General features: G+C 38.9%; 1 protein-coding gene across 4 annotated transcripts in view; it reads right to left on the bottom strand.

Moving 5' to 3' along the window:
- Positions 1-11,520, bottom strand: part of NPL (N-acetylneuraminate pyruvate lyase) — a 446,485-nt gene extending 434,965 nt beyond the window's left edge. For 2 of the 4 annotated variants that reach the window (XM_044073861.1, XM_044073864.1), the window contains exon 1: positions 11,396-11,520. The gene's annotated coding sequence lies outside the window, so the exon portion shown is untranslated. The other 2 variants (XM_044073863.1, XM_044073862.1) reach the window with 2 other exon arrangements.
- Positions 11,521-13,656: the final 2,136 nt, after the last annotated feature.

The raw sequence follows: 13,656 nt of genomic DNA, 5'->3' as shown, positions 1-13,656 counted from the left end.
GGACACTGTTTATTCAGAGACTATTATGGACTTCAGCCATGTAATGTTTAGTGTTCAATCCAAAAGCGCAAGGAAGGGATTTTGTTTCATATGCACTGGACAATGAGATGCAAAACTTTTAGAGCACTGGTGTTTAACATGCTATCAGTGGGGATCCCTATTTAATGGGTGCTGGGCTAAGGTTAATGTCTCCACAGAGTAAAACAGTAACATTAATACTGGAAAAAGATAAAAAGACCTTTGGGTCATTTCGTAGCTGAAGAAATGAATTGTGTCCCACCCTGTTACATCAGCACTTGTAGCAGGTTTGGACAAGGACACTAGGGTACAGTGACAAGCGGATTGCTGTTTCTTAACAGTACCTCAAAATGAACTCACCAACAACAAACTTAAAAATTTTTTCTTAAGCCGCACAGACTAGTCCATTTCTGACTTGCAGAGCAGACAGTTGTCTAACTTTGTAATCATGCACCCTTAACCTCATCTCAGTAACATACGCACAAATATTTTCTTGGACCAGTTATTTGTTTTCGTTAACCTAGGAAGAGCCTTACTGGGCAGAAAACTCATTTTCAATGGATACCTGGGGACAAGGAGCTTCAAAAAGAGTTACATTGTGTACATACAGTTGTACCAGAGAATACAAATAGGATTACAGATAACAGCAACAAGATATTTATGTAATGGTGACAAAGCAAATGAACACAATTACAATTAGAAATAATCACCGGAAAACTTATTTCATACAATATGAGCTGGCTTGACAAAGCAGAGGCACTAACAGATAGGATGAACACTAGAAAACAGCTTAATGTTAAGGCATTGATCGTACAGAGATAAAAAACATGGAAACAGGAAAAAGCAGACGTATCAATAATACAGAAATATAAAATCATATGGTTAGAGATTAAGAAAGAACATGCAAAAGCACAAAGGTAAGGAAAGAAAGAGGATCAAAGTAGTATTGAAATATTGAAGAATTTAGTGAGAAGTCAAATGAGGAAATGAGAGATACAAGAAATGTAGAGGGGGAACAAGATAAGAGTACTTCTATGCATGAAGATCACTTCAGAGAGTAGGAATATACAGAACTGCAGCTGAGGTGATGCAGATTACCCAGGTGTGCAGCAAATGCACAGCCAGGTATTTATTTAAGTACTGTTAAAATAAAAAGCCATCTTATTGTTAAAGTAGGAGAGGTATGGAACTGCAACATTTGCAGATTAAGCATACCGACTCCGCTGCAGCATTGTTAGACGTAGTGCAGGACTGTTGTATGGTGCTTTGTGGGGCATTTCTCCAGCTTGTACTCAAGTTTACATGCTGCGCCTAACCGAGCAGGTAAAGTAAATGGAGTAATTATAATCAGTTTAGCTCTCAAGACCATAATTACGGATTCTGCAAGGGGTATTTACAAAGATTTAGCTACTTTGTTTTAGTAAGTCAAAACTTGTCAGGTTTGTTAGGATTTTATTTAGGTTTTAGATTAGATTTTGTTGTATGCATGCAGGAGAGCTGAGGGTGGGCAAATTGCAGCAATACATTTTCTAGCAGTGTCTGAGATAATGAGATAATGTTTAGCACAAGAAAGGCAGCAAAGTTTCATGCACATTTTAATGGCTTGAAGATGCTAACAATGTTACATTTGAATAAAGGATCATAGTGAGGGATAACTGCTCCTTCATCGGGCTACATTTTTTCCTTTAAATAGAGGAATTTTGATTTTTCACCCTAGAGTGGCTGCACTTGTTTTCCTAAAGTTTTTACCCAGATTCTGAGAACAATGGTCCACAACAGGATTAGAAAATGTATCGCTCAACTGTAGGATCTTTGAGTCAAATAAAGAGGGCATAGGCACCATCACCACAAAAATGAGACATGCCTTGGACATCCACAACCCGTTTTTTTATGCTTTCCTTCTCTGTGCATCTCTACTTGCCACATTCCCAAATTTAATAATGCCTACTACACCACCCACGCCTTCATGGGACCAAAAAAATGTCCAGGTGGCTGAACACCTGACAGCAGCTGTTAATTAGATTTAGGTTAGTAGTTTTCTGCACTTGCTGAGTGTGAACCATCCTTTACTAACCTAGTTTACCTGTTGAATTCAAGTATTTTGAGACCTGGGCTGCCCAGAACGTGGCCACTACCTCGTTCCTAACTTACAAGCAAGCGCTGGTCTACATCAGCTGACTTGCAGCTTTTTATCCTTCTATCAGATGTTGCACTGGAGTGCAGCTAGCTTCTTTGCCACCCAGACTGTCCATGGCTGTATAAAAACAATTATTTTACATTGCAATGTAGCTTCACTATGTTTCACTGCAGTACCTCTACAGATGTAAACATTTGAAAGGAACTACACCTACTTCTGTAAGCACACATTTCTGTCTTGTTAGTTGTCAGAAGGAAAGAAACTTTAAAGTGTTCAAAAAACAGAATGAGAAGATTATCCTTCATTAAACCTTGTGTGTCACTTCTCAAAGCACCATTTTTCAAATGTCCACAAACTGGCACTCTTATGAAAACAATCTCATCACTGGGTGTAAAGAAGAGTGTAAAGTGTGTCAACACCACTTTATTCCACAGATGCTACACAATGCTCTTTGCTGCAATGTCAAAGCAAAAGTTTACTTCAAGCAGTGAGATTTGTAGCATCTTACTTTCTTGTTCTAAATGGGAGACTACGCCCTCACAGATTATGTTATAAATTGAAGTTATAAATTGCTTAGAAATTTGCAGAAGTTAATAACTTGTTGTTTACCAATGATTAGCAGAGTATTCTTCTTCAAGTTGCTAATTCACTGGTAATCATTTTCATACGTATTATCCTCTACATTAACATAAGCATTCTTATTGTTTAATAACTCAAAAAAAATATGGCAGGGAAGTAAATGCTTAAGGCTTATCCATCTGTTTTGTAAACCACTTATTCTAGTTAAAATCATGTCAGTCTCAGAAGTCTCAAAACCCTCTTCTAATCACAGGTTCTCTTCACAGGTTCATAGGTCTGTACTAGGCTAGTGACCACAAGGCTTATTTTTTTTAAGCTTAACCATGTATCCCAAATCTCTGACAAGTTCTGGTACCTTTGAAAAGTTTAAGCAGGGGCCTGGGATATGAACCACTAACAGGCAGGCTGTATCCATTAGAGACATAGGAGCCAAACCAGGAATGAACTTCCTGTACCCTATCCAAATGTTAAAGATACTCTTGAATTGGGTTAAGGAGAACACTACTTCACATAGGTGATTAGCCTGATCCTGATAAAGGAAGTTTCGGGGATACATGCCTGTCCCTCTAGCAGATCCTATTTATATCCCAGGCAAGGGTTAAATCTATAGAATGAGTAATTCTGATGCTTTTTTTGCGCAGATATGCAGGTGGTCCATCAAGGTGGCATCTTGACAATGCCTTAACTTTATCCTTCTTAGTATTATTCTGCCCAATTAAAACTTTATCCTATTCACAACCCATGTATCTTTATCTGCCTCTGTTCTACCCAATTTCCACCGTACTGTCTACATATCTGAAATACCTTCTTTTACCTAAACTTCATACTGCCACTGCCAGTGTAACAGACACATGTGAATCCTTTAACTGTACATGCTTCTATTCATGCTGATCATATCTCAGTCTAGCAAGCCTCATTTGCTATAACGTTATGGGCACAACAATTGGTATTACCTTATAAACGTGTATGGCTTTTTTTTCTAATATTACAATGTATGTTGAACTTTTACTTGCTTAATTGTATTGAGAATATTTTTCTTTGTACCTGCTAAACCTGCACTGTGCATATGCTACTTTTATCATTTGTGACTATGGAGTTTTTCTCCACGGGCCTCCAATGAAAAAGGAAACAAGCTCAGTTGGACTATGTCTGTCAACAATGTCAAATAAAATAATTAGAAACAATGGCTTTCCAAATCTAGATGCCATCCCTTCCATTAAGCTGTATGGTGAATCCTCAACATTATAGACACGTTAGATGGTCAACACCTAGATTTTCAAATCTTGTGTCTCCCAGTCCTTATTGTGTTTCTTTAATGTAGTTTACCAGAGTGGTAGTTTGAGTGGCAAAGATTTTATTTTGCATTTTGCATTTAGTTTTAGGTTTTAGCCTGCTGGACAGCATTGGTGTTGGTTGCTTGGTACCCAATGGCTGCGGACTGCGGACTGTGGGAGCCCATCTCCATCTCCCGAGCCCCCAGATACCCCCATACCACTGCCATGGTTTCTCCGGTTCCTCGGCAGCCTTTTTTGTGGATTTCGGCGATGGCTTCAGATGGCTGGCGTATGCTCTCTGTCTCGCAGCAAAACTTTTTTTTTTTTTGTAACTTTTTTTTTTTTTCAGTCAAGTCTGGTTTCCAGTGAAGCAGGGAATCTAAATTGGCTGCAGCAGCCAGGAAGTAGCCTTTTTCCATAATTTTTAGCCTTTTTGTTTTCTCTTTTTTCTCTTTTTTGCAAACTTTGCAAACTTGGACTTGGTATATATAAATGAGGGTAAGGAGATGGGGACACCGTAACACTGACAAACTAGTTCTGTAAAAACTGTATCAGCCAGTCACCTTTTCACCTTTTTTTGTTTAGTATATTATTTTTTTAAATTCTGAGACTCCTTTTACACCAGGGAGTCAGAGGATAATTATGGTCATGAGCCACGGTTGTTATATGGGTATACACTCCCCAGTAAGTTCCAATTTAATAACATGGAAAGCACTAATTTCTCAGATATTCTGTCTCAAAGTGCACGATCAAATAAAAAAAAAAAAAAAAAAAGATGGTATACACAAACCTATAGGTGTGTATTCAGACAGACATTCTGTACATGTATGTATCAGCAAGCTAGATGAAACAAACATGAAAAAAGAATAAGGGCAGGAGAAAAGAGAGCAGCAGCGAAGACAAGCTCATAACAGTGACTTAATTAAAAAATGTTAGAGAAGCAGATCCAAATTTCTTTAACCATACCCCGAGATTATTATCAAGGTTATGCACATTTTATCCAGTCATTAAGGCATGAAATGAGTATTCCTATCAAAATATTTTTTTTGCAAATGCACTTCTCAAACTAATAACTGCAAATTCGGAACAAAGTGGGTGAAGTAAATATTCTTATTCAGTGGCACATCTAACCAAGCAGTCTTTTTAGTTAACAGTTTAATGCTCAAAAATATTTAATTTAGGCAATACCTGGCTGTACAATAACTAGCATGCCCTCACAAAAGGGACAGCCTTGGGAATAAAATGATTTTATTGGGGTACAGTCTTTGATCTCCCCCACAAATCAATAATGTTAATGCATTACTTCCTACACCACTTATAACAAAACAAATTAATATAAAATAACTTGCCACAGTCACATTTTTATACTATACTGCATCATAGAAAACTTGTAGGTTTTCGGTGTAAGCACTGAAATTGTAACTGATAAATGTACGAGTTATACGAATTTTAGCATACTCTTCTGAAACTGTAAGTTTTGTTCCATACTTTAATTCGAATATGACTAAATCAAGACTAACCCAACAAGACAAAAAAATAGGAACACCATACTAGATTAATTCTTTGTATTGCTTGCCATATTTAATGAGATTTAGGAAAATCAAAGCTTTTTGTTTTTAAAAAAGAATGACATTTTAATTATGTTTGCCTAAAGAAAAAAATAAATCAGGTTTCCTTTGTACTAATTCTACCTCTTTCAACTACAAAAAAGCTTTACAGAAAACAGTAGCTTTCTAAAATATGCTGTAGTTTTGCACACTTAAAATTGATAAAGTTAGAAAAATGACCAGCCAGATTTAGTAAACCCTACGCAGTCTGTTTACACCATGTGCGCATCGTGCTGCAAAGTGCACGACAGCTCACTGTTTTGGATTCAGTCAGCGTTTCTACACAGCTTGTAATGCCACAAAAACAAAGAAAGCACTGCAACATGCTAATTATAGCATAAGCATGTGAACTGTATGCCAAGCCAATCCAAGATGGAGTAGTTATTCAACAAGATATAAAGCAACCATGCCATGTATACTTGGTGTAAAATCCAAAACCTACAGGAATATAGCCACGGAAAGGAGTATACACAAAAAGAATGTCAGGGTCTGCTGTTGCTTTAATTCATGTGTATGTGCAACAGGCTGAAGTCTATGCTGCTGCTGCTAACAGACCACGGCCAAGAAGAGTTTTCAAACCCCATTTAACTTATCACAATCTGCATGATGTGCAAATTGTAGACATAGCCAGCGTTAATCACCCACTGAACCCGTGGCCGCAGGGAGCCCCCAGTTATCTCCCAGGGAATGAAGGCCTCCATGCAACAGCCGTGGGTTTCTCAGTCTCCTTTTTTGTTACTTGGCACAGTACCTCTTGGATGTCTGTACGGCTGTCTGATGCAATGCCACCCTGAGATCGAAACTTTTGGTGGTATGTCGGGGAAGGCAATTTTCTCGTGACTCAGCCAGGGAATTAATGGTACTTCCCCTGTAACCTGTTTCACTGTTTATCTACACCACTGAAGTACCCATTTCAATATGCAGTTACTGTGTACTACAGTCTGAATTATTTCACCTTCCATGTACAATGCGAGCCATTCACACTGATTAGATGGCATTTGAACACATTCTGCTTGCTGTTCCCTACTGGAGTGCAATAGTGGAAGAACTGTGATCAGTGATACAGCATTACATTTTTTTAACCAGTCTCCTTATTGACTGTAGTGACAAATCTACTCTGTGTATTCAAAATATAAATGACATACGAGGTATTGCCTAACTAGCACTTCTACTTTTTCTGAAAGGTAGAAGATGATTTTACAGCTCTGTTAAATTTTTCCAAATCTTTTGGGTCTAATACCATGACGGAAATAGACTCCATTCCTAAGTCAGGATCTAATTAAAGTTCACGAAATTAGTATTGTTTCAGTCTTTGTTGTTGACCTGAAGTGCTTTTCGTAGCACCCACAATGTGCCCAGAACGGATTCCTCTTGTAATTCATACAGAGTTATGTATAGGTAGCATGTCTAAATATGACTGTATATTCTTTTAGACCCATTCCTCCTGCCACCATTTGAACCATAGCGCTCAACCTTTCATCTCCAAAATGAGGAACACTAGCAGTCATAATGTGCAACAAATAGGGCAAGTGTGAAACACATACCGGTGTGAAACACATACCAATGGCATACTAACAACTTAACCTAGGAAAGTCATAAGATGGTTAAAATACTCTGGTTTTACTCAAAGAAGATCTTTTAATGAATTAATATGATTCATTTCTCTTTACCATGGATTACACAATTAATTTCCTAACACTGAACGTGTGACAGACCATTTCAATGTGGAACTTTGAGGAATGCAAACTTTTTTAGACCCCCAAATGAATTATGTTCCTTGTAATGTAATGAGGTACACTTGAGAGGTATGATCGGAACTGTCTAGATATCTTTCTTCCATATTGCTCTTGTTTCTGCCTGCAAATCTTGACATTTTTATGACAGTCTCTCTTTGTATGCGAGGCACTGTAGTTGCTAGGTGTAACAATTTCAATGAGCAATGCTTTGTCCTTTTTTATAATTTTATTTTTGTTTTCATAGGCTACATCTGGTTTTCTCGTAGCTATTTTTTGAATTGTTGGTAATGGGTGATCCCATGAGATGTACATTTCATCATTCTGTATAATCATAGCTGACATTAGGCACCCGCCAAACCCCTGGCTGCGAGGAGGCCCCGATCATTTCCCCACAAACAAGGCCCCCATGCAGCAGCCATGGGTTTCTCCATTTCCATTTCCTGTGTCAATTGCCATTATAAAGGCATGCATGTGAAGCAAGCATTACTTCTCCTCTTGGTTTTCAGGAGAGGAGTTTGCTTTGCATTTTATCATCAGTAGATCAAGACTCTGGATTACCGGCATGAGGATGGATGGCAGATCAAGTTTTCCAGGAGCAATCATGAGATGAGACAATGAAAGGAAGATATGGTTAAGAAGTAACAAGAGTTACTTAAAGGGACTGACAAATGTTAGTATTGCAAAATATGGGGAATCCCATAGAACAGGATCAACTGCAGAATGCTAAACCAAAAATAAGGAATTACCTCAATAATATGCATGAGTTGAGAGAGATTGCTTTCAAGCAACTATTTTTGAGAATAGCTCTAAAAGCACAAAAACTTTTAGCACACCTACTCAGGCAACAGAAAGTAGAAAGGGCTGTCACCAAGCTTAGGGAGCCTATAACAAGAAACATGAGAGATCCTGTGGAAGTACTAGAAATATTTCAGAAATTTTATGAAAGTCTTTATAAAGTAGAGAAATATGGAAATCAAGAAAAGGTACAAATGGAAATGTTTAGGGAAGAATTACATATGTCAAGGCTAGAAGTAAATGAGGCTCAATTACCAACGGTAGAACCGTTAGGAGGAGATGAGAGAAAAATGGTGAGAGAAAAATGGTGATGCATAACCAATCTACAGGAAAGTCACCAGGAATAAATTATATTCCTGTGGAAGTTTGGAAGCTAGGAGAGAAAAAGAAACCGATAAAGATCTGGAAGGTTTTAACAGTATTTTAAGTGGAGAAGTACCAACATCTTGGGAAAAAAAAGCAGTGGTAGCTGTAATACCTAGAGAGGGTTAAGATCCATCGGATCCAGCTTTATACAGGCCCATTTCAATACTAAACCATGATTATGAAGTGTTGATGTCTATAATGGCTAAAAGAATGGCAAAAGGTATGCCAAAATTGATAGATATCGATCAATGGGCTTTTGTGGAGGGGAAGCTAACATTTGATAACATTTCCAGAACGACTCACCAGAGGGACGCAGAACGTAAGAACATGCCACTGTTGTTGGTGGGTCTTGATACAGAGAAAGCATTTGACAGAGTAAGCTAGGACTTCATGAGCAGGGAAATAGAAGTAGTTGCTTTCCCTGACAACATTACAAGGTTGATTAGGAGTATATATGAGGTATCAGAGGTGAAAAGTTAAGAGGGTGGGGTCCTCTCTGATAATTTCTGCTTGTGTAGAGGAACCAGGCAGGGGTGTCCTCTTTGTTTGCATTATATTTAGAAGCACTGGGAAAGAAAATAAGGGACTCAGAAATTCAAGGATATAACTGGTATGGTAGTCAAGAAAAGCCATCTCCGTTTGCAGATTATAGTACTTTATACCTGACAAAACCAGAAAGGGACATTAGTGTTGTGGAACATTTTAAGACTGTTTCAAATCTTCTAGGGATACAAAGTTAATGAAACTAAAACAAAGGTAACAGCGGTAAATTTGTGTGCCCACACATGAACTGGTCCAGCAATAGCCATACTTATGAGGACATGATAAAATGAAGTATTTAGGTGGATGGATTGAAAATAATGCCATTGTGGCAGCTAAGGATATGTGGGAGGAAACTAAACGGAAGATAATACAAAAACTGAAAACCTGGAAGCTTTGTTATATGAATATGGATAGTTAAGATACAAGCGGACCTGGAAGCTTTATTATATGAATATGGATAGTTAAGATACAAGCGGTTAAAATGTTTTAGTCCCTTTAGTTTTATTCATTAATGAATAAAAGAGATGCAAGGGTCAAGTGGGATAAAACTGATTCTTCCAACAGAACAAGGGGGACCAGGATTACATGATTTGGAGTATTTTAGAGCAACACAGTTAAGGCTGTTATACATAGCACAAGCAGAAACTATAATTCAGAGTGAAAGGGATTACGATGATACAGGGGAGAAGTTCAAGAAACACGGAGAGACTGGGATTTTGGATGCAGATGCTTAAGGAGAATGAAAATAATACAGAATATTATATTCATAAAGTATCAGAAAGTATTTTAAAAACTAAGCCAACACAAGAATGGAGAAGAGATTCATCTAATAGGCATGACTACAATTAGGGATACAGACAACAGGCAAGAGGGGGGCTAGACGTCCCCTCTGGGGGACTGGCTACCTTGATGCAGTACAGAGACTTGTCATAACGCAACAGCCTTGCTACTAAATGCCAGTCATGGCTCTCAACCTCTTGGCACAAAAAAATCTGGATAAAGCCAAAGATAATGGGGGGAGGGCAGAGCCCCAAAAGTAGGGCCAAATTTTAAATATTGCTCCTATATTCCCAAAGTTGCTATAATAAAAGGTCTTGTGTTACCATACATTTTCTGAATGATATGAAGTCAAACTTAAATGCCCATCATTTATGTAGTGAATTGAATCCTCACCGATTTGCCAAAAAAAAAATCCGAAAAATACAAATTTTGAGAACAGAGCAAAAATGAGTCAAATCTGGACATTTCAGAAGTATGCAGTGTGTGTGTGTGTGTGTGTGTGTGTGTGTGTGTGTGTGTGTGGTACCACAGCAAGGTAGCCACTCAAAGAAGCTTGTCATAATGTAGCATTGGTACTAAATGCCAGTGTGTACCCTGGCACTTCAATTCATAATGGTTGAATGTAGTAACACTACAGTGATCAAATGGTGCTGAATGAGCTTGACGGGGATAGGGGTGTGACAGCAATGTGATCACACTTCATATTCTTCTGGGTAGGGCCCCCAACTTTAAACTTGCTGGGGCCCCCAAAATGCTAGCACCGGCCCGGATTGGTAAAAAATTCTATGACTACTCTTAATTCGTAACAGTCTGCAAATTTGGTATAGTCACAGACCCTTGACTTAAGAGAAAAGTAAACGTTATACGTGCTTATTACCCTCTTATTATTAAGAGCACTCGTCTTCAAGCACTTTAAACAAAACAAATACAGAAACTGTATCTCGTTTGATAAAGGAACAAAATACATACACTGACACAAAACACAGAATATAAATTTGTCTTACTTTAGAACGTAGTACAGTCGCATACAGTTTGAGAAAGCCTGTACAGTATTATTTACGCTTTCTAATCCAGTGTAGACGAGTGCTCCACTACAGGTGAGATTACTTTCACTACGAAGACATCCGGTAGAAGGGACTGGCATTCTAAAACGCCCCCTCCAACAGACAGGAAAGTTTTAAAAACTTGATTGCTTAATTTACTAAACAACGTAGCTTAATCTGACCTCGGCTCGCCAGAATAAAGTGTAAAACGCATGCGACATATTCCTTTAACATGTACTTAAACCATAATTCGGTATATGCAGTTCCTGCCGAATACTCTTCTCACCTGTATTTTTTATCTTTATCAATTGCACGCTCTTCTTCCAGCTCTATTACTATAAGGAAAGACCAAGATCAAGTACTTTCATAGCCCATCCTCTGGCAAAACTCCTACCGCGAATCCTGTACCCTAAAAAGTGCACTAACCTCAAGTAACTCACATGGAGGTAACATCCAGACATACCGATTGATAATGTAAAAATACTGTACCAACTAACATCTACTGTCTTCTACCTACCCCACAGAAGTAATTAAGGATAAGAACACCCAAAACAAACGCAGCTTCTTTCTATGACTGAACACAGCCAACTACACTAGACTCTTTCCCCTACAGAAATTAGTGAAGTCAGCACCCCACCTACATCTCAGACATGAAGCTATGGCTGCCTTTGTGAGGCATTATGGGGATTGTAGTTTTTAAACATTTCGTAACCTATTCCGCCCAAAACAACGGCTGACCATTATGAAAGCAAATTAATCGTGCTCTCCTATATATTTATTGTACCTTAATATTTCTCACAATGTATTTGCAATAGAAGACACACATATGTAAAAAAAAAAAAAAGAGAGAGAAGAATTATGAGGTGTTGGAACATTTCCTGCCGGAAAAGCAATGCGTGCTGTCTTTATAGATTTTGACTAAGTAATCGTGTCTTGTGACAGCTGCATGTGATAAACTAGGGCTGACTGATGTATGGGTTTTGTGGAGCCTGGAGGTTTCCCGTTTATGACCGGCTGTTCGTTTTGACAGTTTCCTTGTCAGGGAATTGTAGTGCCAAAACAACATTGCTTATCATGAAAATAAGCGCATTTTATGTGACTACTAGCAACTTTAGGCAATTGTAGATTGCATAAATAAATGAATGTGTCCTGCTTTATGAGCGGTGTACGTTTTAGTAATGCTTAGTTAGCTATCCTTAGCGGTTTGAATATAGCGTCTGTATAACTGAAACAGCGAAGGGCTTATTATGTCTTGGGTTCATACCTCACAACGACTAAGCGCAAAAAATGTGGACAAAGCCCTAATGAGGGGACAAAGGCACAAAAATAGGAACAGATTTTAAATATTGCCCTTATAGGATCACTGGATCATGGGAGATTACTAGGCTATCGACCCGAAGGGAATGATGATGCATTTATTTGCATTCAGTTTGAGATCCTGACTAATACACCAGTCGTTTGTCTGTGTGAGACCATCCTGGAGTATACTGACATCATTTGGGGGATTGAACTATTGCGCCTAGTTTGCAGTAGTCTGGAAACTTGGTCAGCCACAACCCTTTAGTTTTGACCTGAACTTCTGACAAGTACATACCAAACAGAAGTGGGCCCAGCACTGACCCCTGTGGCACTCCACAGGTAATAGGTCTGCTGGTTGATGCCCATGTACAATGAAGGGGTTTACATTCAGTTTGCTAAGTTTATTGGTAATGCCCAAATGTGGGATTGTGTCGAAAGACGTTTGCAAGTCAAGGCATGCTGTGTGCACAGATTTGCCCTCATCATTGGCCTTGGTTACACTTTCAAAGAAATCCATCAGATTTTTCACGAAGTCGTATTGGGTAGGATCCAGGGTTTGGAGTATAAGAAGGGCAACATAGTGGCTGTCATATCATCATAGGTCTGCACTGCCACCCCTCTTTATCCGATGGGATGAGATATTAAGAGATGGGCAGGTACTAGGTGTAGACAAACAGACAGACATAAAATGAACACTATACAGAGGGGTTGGTAGACACACAAAAGGCAGGGACAACAGTAGATGGACACACACACAAATGATAGATAAATGATTATGGATGGACTTGAACAATAAACAAGGAATGTGGAATAACAAATAAGGGACAGAAGACAACAGGATGGGGATAGGGTAGAGTCATGGCATAGTTGGAACACCAGGCTGGCTAAGAAAGCAACTAACTTAGATGTCATTTGCCTAGGTGACCAATGTCATTTTCTAGGTGTTCCTCCAGTGGTTCAGTGAGTGGGACTTACCAGTCACACAACTCCAGGCACTTCATATTGTTGAGGCTGGTACCCAGTTACAGCTGCACCTTAGGCACCACCAGCCTCCACAACATGTGGAGATACTTTGGCAGATCCTTTGTCCCTCCTAAGAAATGGCCATGAAGAGCAGTGGCGACCTTCAGCAAGGGAAAGAACATCCCTTTTGTGCCAGACAGTCCTTGCACCCATTGGGAACCCAGTGTCAGAGTTATCACCTAGTGCACACTGATCTGAGCATGGCTTCAACCTCTCCTGTGCCACTACTGGATTTGCAGAAGAACGGCACAAAGGGAGAAAAATGTACACACACCTGGTAGCAACACAGTTGCAGTTGTACAATGGACTGGCACACACATTATGCAAACCCTGCTGCTAGTAAAGTTGCTCCCACTTTCTGCAATATCCAGACATGTTCAGTTCATGCTCCTCCACTGCTGGTAAACAAAGTATAAGCTCCTAAATAAACATGAGAAAAAGGTAAAATACCAAAAC

The sequence above is a fragment of the Protopterus annectens genome, chromosome 6.part0 (genome assembly GCF_019279795.1).
Source record: "Protopterus annectens isolate FY-2018-M chromosome 6.part0, PAN1.0, whole genome shotgun sequence".
In the NCBI taxonomy this organism is placed as follows: Eukaryota; Metazoa; Chordata; order Ceratodontiformes; family Protopteridae; genus Protopterus; species Protopterus annectens.
The sequence above is the reverse complement of the archived record's forward strand: the minus strand, read 5'-3'. Positions and strand labels throughout refer to the sequence as shown.